This window comes from Tachyglossus aculeatus, unplaced genomic scaffold (assembly GCF_015852505.1).
Source record: "Tachyglossus aculeatus isolate mTacAcu1 unplaced genomic scaffold, mTacAcu1.pri scaffold_126_arrow_ctg1, whole genome shotgun sequence".
Taxonomy (NCBI): domain Eukaryota; kingdom Metazoa; phylum Chordata; class Mammalia; order Monotremata; family Tachyglossidae; genus Tachyglossus; species Tachyglossus aculeatus.
Genome location: NW_024044855.1, coordinates 1,148,806 through 1,162,100, shown reverse-complemented (window position 1 = coordinate 1,162,100; position 13,295 = coordinate 1,148,806).

The window sequence follows — 13,295 nt, the reverse complement described above, 5'->3', positions numbered from 1 at the left end:
TTAAATGTACGGAAGAGCTGATGGGGATGATGGGCATGGGTGTCAATAATGAGGAGAAATAGTTTTGTCCGGCAGAGGAGAGGACAGAGTTAAGGCAGGAAAGGATAAAATTGAAGTGAACGTGTTTGGCTTGGTGTTTAGACTTTCGCCAGCAGCGTTCAACAGCTCGAGAATAAGAGCGAAGTAGGTAGACAGTGGGAGTGATCCAGGGCTGTGTGTGAGTGGTACGAGAGCGGCGAAGGGAAAGGGGAGCGAGCGAGTTGAGCTGAGTAGAGAGGTAGAGAGGGTAGCGTTGAGAGCAGTAAGCTGATCATCAAGATTGGTTAGAGAGGAAAGGGAGGCGAGGTGGGATGTGAGGCTCTCAGAAAGATGGATGGAGTCGAAAGAGCGGAGGTCTCTGTGAGGTAGTAATATAGATTTACATGGAAGAGGAGTGTGAGTGAGGAAGCAGGTGAGAAGGTTATGATCAGAGAGAGAGATTTCAGAGTTGGTGAGGGTGGAGATAGCGCAGCGTTAGGAGGTGGACGAGGGTGTGACCAAGTTGGTGAGTGGGCGCGGTGAGTGGGCACAGGAGGTTGGCATCGTCAAGGAGAGATAGAAGACGGGCGGCAGAGGAATCACCAGGGATATCCACGTGGATGTTGAAGTCTCCGAGGATCAGAGTGGGCATGGGAAAGGAGAGAAGGAAGGTGACAAAGGGGTCAAAATCGTTAATGAAATTGGGGGTGGGGCCGGGGGGGCGGTAGATGACGGCTACAAGAATCTGGAGGGGATGGTAGGGGCGAATAATCTGGGCTTCAAAGGAGGGGAAGGAAAGTGAAGGGGGAGGAGGGATAGTGCAAAAGAGACATTGGCGAGTGAGAAGGAAACCGACACCTCCTCCTTTTCCAGTGAGTCTGGGGGAGTGGGAGAAGAAGAGGCCTCCACTGCAGAGAGCAACAGAAGAGACCGTGCCATCCGGAGACAGACATGTTTCAGTTAGGGCGAGGAGGAGTAGAAAGCTGGAAAGGAATAGGTCCAGGATGAAAGGGAGCTTACCTATAATGGAGCAGAGGTTCCAAAAGCCACACTTGGCAGCAGCTGTGGAGAGAGGGAAGGGACGAGGAAGGGTGCGAGGGGTGGGGAGGGTTTAGATTGGGATGAGTTGGCGGGGGCCTTTGCGGGGAAAGTGGGAAGAGGGGTGGCGATCAGAAAGGAGAACTGGGATGAGGTGGGGGCGGGGAGGAGGGGAGGGAGGGGGCTGGGAGGGAGGAGTTGAGGCTTGGCGCTGGTACAGAGGGATCCTGGGGAGATGGTGAGGGGGAGGGGTGGGGCCGGGGAAAGGGAGGGAAGAGCTGGATGGGAGAGGGGAAGGGGAAAGTGAGGAATGGGAAGGGCAGTTGGGAAGAGGGGAATTGATAGTTCATGGTGAGGTCAGCAAGGTAAATGACAGCACAGTGGGAGGTTAACAACTAAAATGCAGTAGCAATAACGCAGTAGCAATCATATAAGTAGGTGATGACATCACAGAGGGTTGTTAACAATTAACATGTTATGGCAATAATGAAATAAGCAGATGATGATATCACAGAGAGCAGATAACAATTACTTTGTGATGGCAAAAAATAAGCAGATGATGACATCACAGACAGCAGTTAACAATTAACATTCATTCATTCATTCGTTCATTCAATCGCATTTATTGAGCGCTTACTGTATGCAGAGCACTGTACTAAGCGCTAGGGTAATATAAGTTGGCAACGTGAAGAAGCGACCCTAAAATGGGTTGAAGATGCTCAAAGCAGAAGGATGAATTGTCCATAGCTCAGTCAAATCAGATCAAAGAGGTTAATGGAAAGCAGAATCCAAGGGCTCTTGGCAAAATTGTCTCGGAGGTGGAGGAGGATGGAGTCCTATGGAGGGCAGTTCTGGAGTAGGGCGGAACTGTTAACGGGGGTCATGGGAGCGGAGATGCGTGGGGAGAGGAGTGAACAGCCAAATAGCATGGGTGGGCTGACTAGGTGCGAATGAGGTTGTTAAAGTAACGCGGTGATAATAACGGCCTTTTTCCCGGGGGTTGCCTGTCAACCTACGAATCAAGCAAAAAGTCCTCACTCTTGGCTTCAAGGCTCGCCATCACCTGGTCCCCTCCTACCTCTCCTCCCTTCTCTCCTGGCCGCACCTTCCGCTCCTCTGCCGCTAACCTTCTCACTGTTCCTCATTCTGCCTGCCCCCCGTCGGCCCCTGGTCCACGTCCTTCCCCTGGCCTGCAATGCCCTCCCTCCACACATCGGCCAAACTAGCTCTCTTCCTCCCTTCAAAGCCCCACTGAGAGCTCACCTCCTCCAGGAGGCCTTCCCAGACTGAGCCCCCTTTTCCCTCTCCTCCTCCCCATCTCCCCCAACCTACCCACTTTCCCCTCCCCACAGCAGTTGTATAAATTTGTCCAGATTTATTACTCTATTTATTTCACTAGTACATATTTACTATTCTAGTTATTTTGTGCATATAGCTATAAATGTATTTATTCTGACGGTTTTGACACCTGTCTACATGTTTTGTTTTGTTGTCTGTCTCCCCCTTCTAGACTGTGAGCCTGTTGTTGGGTTGGTACCGTCTCTACATGTTGCCGACTTGTACTTCCCAAGCACTTAGTACAGTGTTCTGCACACAGTAAGCGCTCAATAAATATGATTGACTGAATGAATGAATGAGAAGCCTAAATCTCAGGAGTTCTAGGTGATCCAGGAAATGCAGGCTACAAAGCTACTTCCCACTCTGGTCAGTGGGTGGGCACATTTCAAGTTCACTGTTCTTCAGCAAGGCATTATGGGAGGGAGGTGATAGGCCTCCCTTCTGAGGATGAAATTTTTAGACTCCAGGGGAGGGATCTCAACTTGGTCCCCATTGACAACAATGGGTAGAAAAAGATTGATCAAACAATCAATAGTTTTAATTGAACACTCAATGTGTGAAGAACACTATACGTAGCACTTGGAGTCCAGTACAACAGAATCGGTGGACACCTTCCCTGCCCACAAGGTACTGACAGCCTATTGGTGATTTTTGGGTACGGTAGTAGGTCTCCATTGCCCCTGTGTGCCCCTATCAATCAATAGGATTTATTGAGCACTTACTTTGTGCAGAGCACTATACTAAGTGCTCGGGTTAGTACTATGCAACAATTAGTAGACACATTCCCTGTACACAATGAACTTATGGTCTAGAGGGGGAGAGAGAATTAATGAATCAGTGGTACTTATCGAGCACTTACTGTGTGCAGAGCACTGTACCTAGCATTGGGAAAGTATGATACAACAGAGTTGGTAGACATGATCCCAGCCCACAATGAGCACACATCAGTCTAGAGGAGGAGACAAACATTTATGTAAATGAATACATTCTGGATAGGTAGATAAGTGATGTGGGGCTGAAAGAGGGATGCCAAGCCAAGTGGAAAGACGACATAGAAGGGAGAGGGAGACGAGGAAATGAGGGCATAGTTGGGAAAATCCTCTCGGAGAAAATGTGCCTTCAATAATTCTTTGAAGGTGAGGGGAGTGATCATCTGTCAGATATGAAGAGGGAGAATGTTCCAGGCCAGAAGCAGGGTGTGTGGTCCCATTTTTATCATGTTATGGAGCCAGAATCCTGCTTCTCCAATGTTAATGCCATTGCCTAATTACTGCCAAAGTAGGGAATTTTTTGATGTCAACCAGGAGGAGTCTAGAGTTGGTGTTTATTTGACTTAGACTAGGAAGTCAAGAGCCCCTGAGGATCAAGGTGTTCATTTCTTCTGAGAACTTCCCCCACCCTAGATAACAATCAATGGTGTTTATTGAGCACTTACTGTGGGCAGAGCACTGTATGTACTAAGCACTTGGGACAGTACAATCACAGTTGGTAGGCACGTTCCCTGCCTACAACAAGCTTACAGTTTAGAAAGCACTTCTCAGTCATTTCCAAAATTTCATCACCCAAGCAGCATGCCCTCATGGAAAGAGCAGGGGCCAGGGGGTCAGAGAACCTGATTTCTAATTCCAGCTCTGTCAATTGCTTGAAATGTGACCTTGGGCAAGTCATTTAACTTCGCTCTGCTTCTGTTCCCTGAACTATAAAATGGGGATTCAATACTTGTTCCCCCGCCTATCTAGACTGTTGGACACAGGCTGTGTAGACTGTAAGCTCTTTGTGGGCAGGGAACAGATCTACCAACTCTATTATCTTGTGTTCTTTCAAGTGTTTAGATCAGGGCTCTGTCCACGGCAAGTGCTCAATAAATATCATGATTTTCCAACTTGGGGATACCTGCCATTCTTTCTCCAGTGCTCCCTGGGGAACCATTTAAGAACTCTTTCTCCAATTCTCCCAAGAACCTAGTGGATAGAACACCAGCCTGGTAGTAAGGAGGATCTGGGTTCTAATCCCAGCTCCACCACTTAATAATAATAATAATAATGGTATTTGTTAAGCTACTTACTATGTGCAAAGCACTATTCTAAGTGCTGGGCAGGTTACAAGCTGATCAGGTTGTCCCACGAGGGGCTCACAGTTTTAATCCCCATTTTACAGATGAAATAACCGAGGCACAGAGAAGTTAAATGACTTGCCCAAAGTCACACAGCTGACAATTATCCCATGATCTCTGACTCCAAAGCCCGTGCTCTTTCCACTGAGCCACGCAGCTTCTCACTTGTCCACATCCTCCTCTATGGGTGGCAGACGATCTTGATCAGTGTTATAATAATAATAATAATAATGATAATAATAATAATAGTATTTGTTAAGTGCCTACTGTGTGCCAAGCACTTGCCTGCTGGGTGACCTTCGGCACGTCACTTCATTTTCTATGCCTCAGCTACCTCATCTGTAAAATCGGGATTGAGACTGTGAGCCCCACGTGGGCTGTGTTCAACCCAATTTTCTTGTTTCCACCCTAGTGCTTAGTACAGTGCCTGGCATTTAGCAAGCACTTAGCAAATACCATAATGATAATAATAATAATAATAATAATAATAATAATAATAATAATAATAATAATAATAATAATAATAATAATACCCATCTCTGACGTTCAAGGTGATGAAAAGCTAGCTTGCCTGCAGCCACTCTCCGGGAAAACAAGGCTGAAGCAACCTTCCTCCCTCCTTTCTCCCCTCCTTCAGGGGGTGATTAGGATGTGTGTAGCTGAGTGGATCACTTAACATTTATTCACTCTGACGCTATACTTGGAAATCTCTGGCTTTCTTCCCTGATTTCCAAATCCTGGGACTAGAATGAGCCTAGAAGTCTCCCCTTCATTATCTCTTTCTAGCTGACCCCTCCAAGACAGCCCTGGAGAGATCTACCCATGTCAACGCCGTGTCATGCAGGTTTTAGGGGGATTCCAACTCCGTTCCAATGTCTAGCTCTGTCAGGAGGCAAGCCTATGCCTTTAATGCATGTTTGACACACACTCTTTTTCATGGTGTTTGTTAAGTGCTTACTAGATGCCAGGAACTATACTAAATGCTGGAGAACATAAAAGCTAATCCAAATGGACAAAGTCCCTGTCCCACAGGGGGCTCACAGTCTTAATCCCCATTTTACAGATTAGGGAATTGGTGCACGGAGAAGTAAAATGACTTGCCCATGGTCACAAAGCAGAAAGAGGTGGAGCTGAGATAGAACCCAGGTCCTCCTGACTCCTAGGCCTGTGCACTATCCACTAAGCCATGCTGCACTATAGACAATGGCCGTTCCTCTTGTAGTTTGTATGTTAAACTACGTACACGCTGAGAAGCATCGTGGTTTAGTGGAAAGAGAAAGGATTTGGGAATCAGAGGTTGTCGGTTCTAATCCCAGGTCTATCACTTAGCTGTGTGACTTTGGGCAAGTCACTCAACTTCTCTGTGCCTCAGTTACCTCATCTGTAAAATGGGGATTAAGACTGTGAGCCCCACGTGGGACAACCTGATTACCTTGTACCTACCCCCGTGCTTAGAACAGTGCTTGGCACATGGTAAGCACTTTACAAATATCATCATTATTATTATTCCATGTCCAGTCAAAGTCACCTCTTAAGGTTGGAGCTATGGACAAGTCTTCCCTTTTCTGGTTTGTATACTGGGCCATTTTATATGTCCAGTTCAGGTAAACTCTAGAGAATAGAGCTATAGGTTACAGTCCTTGCTTTATGTGTCTAGTCAGAAGTCACTTTTTGATGATGGAGCTATGAGAGACTTTTGCTAATCAATCAATCAATCAATCGTATTTATTGAGCGCTTACTGTGTGCAGAGCACTGTACTAAGCGATTGGGAAGTACAGGTTGGCAACATATAGAGACAGTCCCTACCCAACAGTGGGCTCACAGTCTAAAAGGGGGAGACAGAGAACAAAACCAAACATACTAACAAAATAAAATAAATAGAATAGATATGTACAAGTAAAATAAATAAATAGAGTAATAAATATGTACAAAAGTATATACATATATACAGGTGCTGTGGGGAAGGGAAGGAGGTAAGATGAGGGGATGGAGAGGGGAATGAGGGAGAGAGGAGGGAAGGGGCTCAGTCAGGGAAGGCCTCCTGGAGAAGGTGAGCTCTCAGTAGGGCCTTGAAGGGAGGAAGAGAGCTAGCTTGGCTGATGGGCAGAGGGAGGGCATTCCATGCCCGGGGGATGACGTGGGCCGGGGGTCGACGGCGGGACAGGCGAGAACGAGGTACGGTGAGGAGATTAGCGGCAGAGGAGCGGAGGGTGCGGGGTGGGCTGTAGAAGGAGAGAAGGGAAGTGAGGTAGGAGGTGGCGAGGTGATGGAGAGCCTTGAAGCCCAGGGTGAGGAGTTTCTGCCTGATGCGCAAATTGATTGGTAGCCATTGGAGATTTTTGAGGATTTTTGTCCTATTTTCTCTACTGCATTTGCTCTAACTCTCATAACAACCCCTCAGTACGCTTTTGTTAGCTATTCATTTCTACCTAAGCCTATCTCCACCCCTCCACACATACTTTGACAGTTTCCCATCCTAGCCTAGTTCCCTGTCTTGTTTCATTGTCCATCACTTGCTAAATGAGTTAATCAACTGTATTTACTGAGTGCTAACTGTGTGCTGAGCACTGTGGGAATAAGACAGAAAGGGACAAAGAGGGCAGGTGTGCATCATCATCATCAATCGTATTTATTGAGCGCTTACTATGTGCAGAGTACTGTACTAAGCGCTTGGGAAGTACAAGTACTATGTGCACCTAGCAGAGGCTGAGGTCCTACTCAATTTGGGCATTGGTCCTTGAACCTGAAGACTCCACAACTATGCCGTCCATCTTTTTATGTGGGAGAATCCATTGTCACCAGAGACTCTTATGTGAATGATCCCAAGGGGCGGGTCCCAGCATTCCCTGGGCTAGAAGGACCCATGACCTCATGGAGAAGAAGGTTCTATCCCCATTTTAGAGGCATTTCCCCACTATCATTCTCCTCTGGGTGGACTTCATGTCTCTGTTCCTCAAGCTGTAGATAACGGACACCAGCAGATCCAGGGCCGAGGGGAAGTCAGAAATGACGTTGAGGTAGGCAAAGCACTGTTTGCTACGAATAAAGTCATGATGGTGAAGTGGGGCAGGCAGGTGGGGAAGGTTTTGGCGAAGCCCTCGGTGAATGGCATCCTCAGCCTGACCCAGAAGATGTCGACATAAGACACAAGGAGGAATACAAAGCAACCCGGAACTAAAGTGACACTTACTGCCAGAACATTGACCTCTGCCTGGGCCTCTCCCAGGAACATGAGTTTCAGTAACTAGGGGATCGCACAGAAGAACTGGTGGATTACACGAGGACCGCAGAAGTGGGAGGAGAAAGCGGTGGCTATGTGCATCAGGATATAAAGGCCACCGGTGAGCCAGGAGGTGGCCACCATCTTCCCACAGATCCCTCGGTCCATGATGATGTCGTAGAGCAGGGGGCGGCAGAAGGCCATGTAGTGTTTATAGGACATCTCCATCAGGAAGGCCAGGTCCACACCACCACATATCACAAAGGAAAGCATTTGGGAAATGCAGCCCAGGAAGGAGATGGATTGACAATTGCTCAGGTCATTAAGGATGGATTTGGGGACGGTTACAGAGATGAGGCAGAGGTTGCAGACAGACAGGGACTTGAGGAAGAAATACATAGAGGTGCGGAGGTACCAGGTAGAGGGTGGTGACGGCAACGATGAGAACACTCGAGACCTCTTCTGAAGAATTAAAAGATAACAATACCAAGGTATTCTTCCAAGCTTTCAAAAAATTACACAGTCAAATCAGATAGCCTTCCTGGCACCATAGACACTACAGTCTCCAATGTGTTGGTGGGGCAAAGACTGTAACAATTGTCCTTCAGTTAATAAGTCCTACTCAAGATGTAAAATGGGATAGAAGGAAGGGCAGATAGGGAGTTCCCTGTTTGAATGACTGAATCAGAAAGTAGAATGGTCAGTGTAGTGGTAGTAGTAGGAATAGTAGTACTGGTAATGGAGTAAGCTCATCCTCTAGATTGTAAGCTAGTCTTAGACTGTAAAATCGTTGTGGGCAGGGAATACGTATGTTCATTGTTGTCTTATATTCTCCCAAACGCTTAGTACAGTGCTCTGCACATAGTAAGCGCTGAATAAATATGATTGAATAGTAGTGTTATTAGTAGTGGTGGTAGTAGTCATTGCAGTAGCAGTAGTAGTAGACGTAGTAATGTGATATTTGCTAAGTGCTAATATGCCAAGCACTGTTCTAAGCACTGGGGTTAATGTAAAGTAGATGGACACAGACCCTGTCCCACATAGGGCTCACAGTCTAAATCCCCAATTTTACAGATAAGGTAACTGAGGTACAGATAGGTGAAGTGAAGTGAAGTGAAGTGACTTGCCCATGGTCACATGGCAGACAAGTGGATTAGAACCCACATCCTCTGACTCCCAAGATCGTGCTCTCGCCATTAGGCCACACTGCTTCCAGTAGTAGTAGTAGTAGTAGTAGTAGTAGTAGTAGTAGTAGTAGTAGTAGTAGTAGTAGTAGTAGTAGTAGCTGTAATGTTTATTAAGTGCATCCGTGCAGAAAACTATACTAACACTGGGTACATAGGTGGAATACACAATCTAAAAATAAGAAAATTTCTAAGTCTACAGCTTGTGCTCTTCATTCATCAGAAGCTCACCCTCTACACCTCTTTCTCAAAGCACCTGTTTCCTGTTTCACCTGCCTTGAACTCCCTCCCCACACTAATCTGCTCATAGCCTTCCTTAAATCCCTCTTTTTAATGCTATTGGTTAAGCGCTTAAGATGCGTTGAACATCGTTCTAAGGGCTGGAATAGTTACAAGTTAATTATTACTATTAGTTTCTCTGATGAACAGGCTCATGCTCTTTCCACTGGGCCATGCTTCTCTGTCTCTGACACTGGAAATTCTCCAGAAAGCACAAGAGCTTATTGGCAAAGGGACACGCAGCCTGAAGACACTTTGTTGTTTTGTGTTTGAGAAAGTGTCTGGCTCATTTTAGAGACCTGCTTCCACTGAAGTCCCAGTGTCCTAGGCTCCTTCTGGTTGTTCTACACATCATTCAATCAGTGGTATTTATTGAGAGTTAAATCTGCGGAGAGCACTGTATTGGGCGTGTGGGAGAGTCCAATACAATAGACTAGGTAGATACGTTCTCTGCCCACATTCAATCCATGGTGATTATGGAGTACTTACAGTGTGCAAAACACTGTAATAAGCACGGGGGAGAGTACAGTATAATAAAGTTAGTAGGCCGGTTCCCTGCCCACGATCAATCCATGGTATTGAGCTCTCATTGTGTGCAGAGCACTGCATTAAGCACCTGGGAGAATTCAATGTAACAGAGTTGATAGACATGTTCCCTGCCCACTATCAATCAGCAGTCTTTATTAAGTGTTTATGTGATGACCACTGTATATGAGAAGCAGCGTGGCTCAGTGAAAAGAGCCCTGGCTTGGGAGTCAGAGGTCATGGGTTCAAATCCCGGCTCTGCCAGTTGTCAGCTGTGTGACTTTGTCAAGTCACTTAACTTCTCTGTGCCTCAGTTACCTCATCTGTAAAATGAGGATTAAGACTGTGAGCCCCCTGTTGGACAACCCGTTCACCTTGTAACCTCCCCAGCGCTTAGAACAGTGCTTTACACATAGTAAGCGCTTAATAAATACCGTAGTTATAATTATTATTACTAAGCACCTGGGTAAGAACTATACAACCGAGTTGGTAGACATGTTTCCTGCCCACAAGGAGTTTACAGTCTAGAGGAATTAATGGTATTTATCGAACGTTTACTCTATACTAAGTGCTTGGGACAGTACAATGCAACAGATCTGGGAGATACGTTTCCAGCTCGTTTGTCCACTTATGAGTATGCAGGTGCAGCAAACAAGGCTGGTATTTCTCAGTGATTGTGATCATGGTTTCTCTGGGAGGGAGGCAGGGGCCAGGACAGCAGGGAGGAAGAGGAGCCTTAGGTCACTTAAGCCACCGAAAACAAAGATCATCAGGTGGAACCAGTAACTCTTCCATAAGGTACTTGTCTTCCCTCCCAAACCTTGTCCTCTCCCTGACTTTCCCATCTCTGTTGACGGCACTACCATCCTTCCCGTCTCACAAGCCCGCAACCTTGGTGTCATCCTCGACTCCGCTCTCTCATTCACCCCTCACATCCAAGCCGTCACCAAAACCTGCCGGTCTCAGCTCCGCAACATTGCCAAGATCCGCCATTTCCTCTCCATCCAAACCGCTACCCTGCTAATTCAAGCTCTCATCCTATCCCGTCTGGACTACTGCACTAGCCTTCTCTCTGATCTCCCATCCTCGTGTCTCTCTCCACTTCAATCCATACTTCATGCTGCTGCCCGGATTATCTTTGTCCAGAAACGCTCTGGACATATCACTCCCCTCCTCAAAAACCTCCAATGGCTACCGATCAATCTGCGCATCAGGCAGAAACTCCTCACCCTGGGCTTCAAGGCTGTCCATCACCTCGCCCCCTCCTACCTCACCTCCCTTCTCTCCTTCTACTGCCCAGCCCGCACCCTCCGCTCCTCCACCACTAATCTCCTCACTGTACCTCGCTCTCGCCTGTCCCGCCATCGACCCCCGGCCCACGTCATCCCCCGGGCCTGGAATGCCCTCCCTCTGCCCATCCGCCAAGCTAGCTCTCTTCCTCCCTTCAAGGCCCTGCTGAGAGCTCACCTCCTCCAGGAGGCCTTCCCAGACTGAGCCCCTTCTTTCCTCTCCCCCTCGTCCCCCTCTCCATCCCCGTCTTACCTCCTTCCCTTCCCCACAGCACCTGTATATATGTATATATGGTTGTACATATTTATTACTCTGTTTATTTATTTATTTATTTTACTTGTACATTTCTATCCTACTTATTTTATTTTGTTGGTATGTTTGGTTCTGTTCTCTGTCTCCCCCTTTTAGACTGTGAGCCCACTATCGGGTAGGGACTGTCTCTATGTGATGCCAATTTGTACTTCCCAAGCGCTTAGTACAGTGCTCTGCACATAGTAAGCACTCAATAAATACGATTGATTGATTGATTGATTGATAAGGTAAAAGCACCCCTATAAATATCCTCCCTGATCCATTCCCACTGCAGTCCTGCATTGAGGACCGTCTCCATCCAGGAGCTGCACCAGTTTGTGGAATGAATCCTCAGCGGAGCCCGAAACGCTGAACAGCTCTCTAATCTTAACCTGTCAGCCTCTGGATCAACCTGTCCCTCCAGTGAGTAGTTTTCTCTTTGTGTTTTAAGGCTGCGGCCACGAGGCTTAGTCTTCTGTGGACTATCCTATTCTCTCAACTCAGTGGTGTCCAATGTGGGATGGTCAACCCTCCCTGCACCTTGGAGAGAAATCATTTTAGCGGCTTCTACCAGGATGAAGATGTGGTGATTGGAGGACTCTTCTCTCTGGATGTGATTATGAGTCACTTTGGTTCCTTTGAGAACTTCATAGAATGGCCACTGTTCTTTCTCGAGTCCACAGAGTAAGTGTTTGTGTTACCCAGGAGGTACGATGGAAAGGAGCAGAGGGGGAGGTGGCACCATTGGATGGGGGAGAAAGGAAGGGCAGTGAGCATGAGTGCTGGGGCACGGATGGCATTAACGTCTATAGGCAAGGGCCAAGGAACAGATCCCAGAAATAGCTATTCAGAGAACTCCAATCAATCAGTGGTGTTTATTGAGGCCTTACTGTGTGGCAGGGCACTGAAATGATAATCAAATAATGATCAAAGTGGTGGATACTTTCCCTGCCCTACGTACTTAGTACTAAGTGCTTAGTTTAGTGATCTGCACACAGTAAGCCCTCAATAAATACCACTGATTGATCGATTTATTGATTGTCACGTGTAAGTGATGGGAGAATGCAATATATCAGAGTTTGGAAAAACATTCTGTGCTCACAAGGAGCTCATAGTCCAGAGGACTTAACGAGTCCAGAGAATTTGATGGAGTCAGAACGATTTCAGAACTAGGAATTCCCACCTTTGCTTTCATCCATTCAATCATTCATTCATTCAATCGTATTTATTGAACACTTACTGTGTGCAGAGCACTGTACTAAGCCCTGAGAAGTACAAGGTGGCACCATAAAGAGATGGTCCCTACCCAACAACGGGCTCACAGTCTAGAAAGGGGAGACAGACAACGAAGCAAAACAAGTAGACAGGTGTCAAAACCGTAGGAATAAATAGAATTATAGCTCTATGCACATCATTAATACAATAGAGTAGTAAATATGTACAAGTAAAATAAATAAAGTAATAAATATGTACAAATATATACAAGTGCTGTGGGGAGGGGAAGGAGGTAGGGTGGGGGGCGATGGGGAGGGGAGAAGGAGTGGAAAAAGGGGGCTCAGTCTGCGAAGGCCTCCTGGAGGAGGTGAGCTCTCAGTAGGGCTTTGAAAGGAGGAGGAGAGCTAGTTTGGCGAATGTGTGGAGGGAGGGCATTCCAGGCCAGGGGAAGGACGTGGGCCAGGGGGAGATGGCGGGGCAGGTGAGAACGAGGCACAGTGAGGAGGTTAGTGGCAGAAGAGCAGAGGGTGCGGGCTGGGCTGTAGAAGGAGAGAAGGGAGATGAGGTAGGAGGGGGAGAGGTGAGCCTTGAAGCCGAGAATGAGGAGCTTTTGCTTCATTCGTAGGTTGACAGGCAACCACTGGAATATTTTTTAGTAGGAGAGTGACATGCGCAGAGCGTTTCTTTACAAAGATAATCCGGGCAGCAGAGTGACATATAGGCTGAAGCGGGGAGAGACAGGCGGATGGGAGATCAGAAAGGAGGCTGATGCAGTAATCCAGT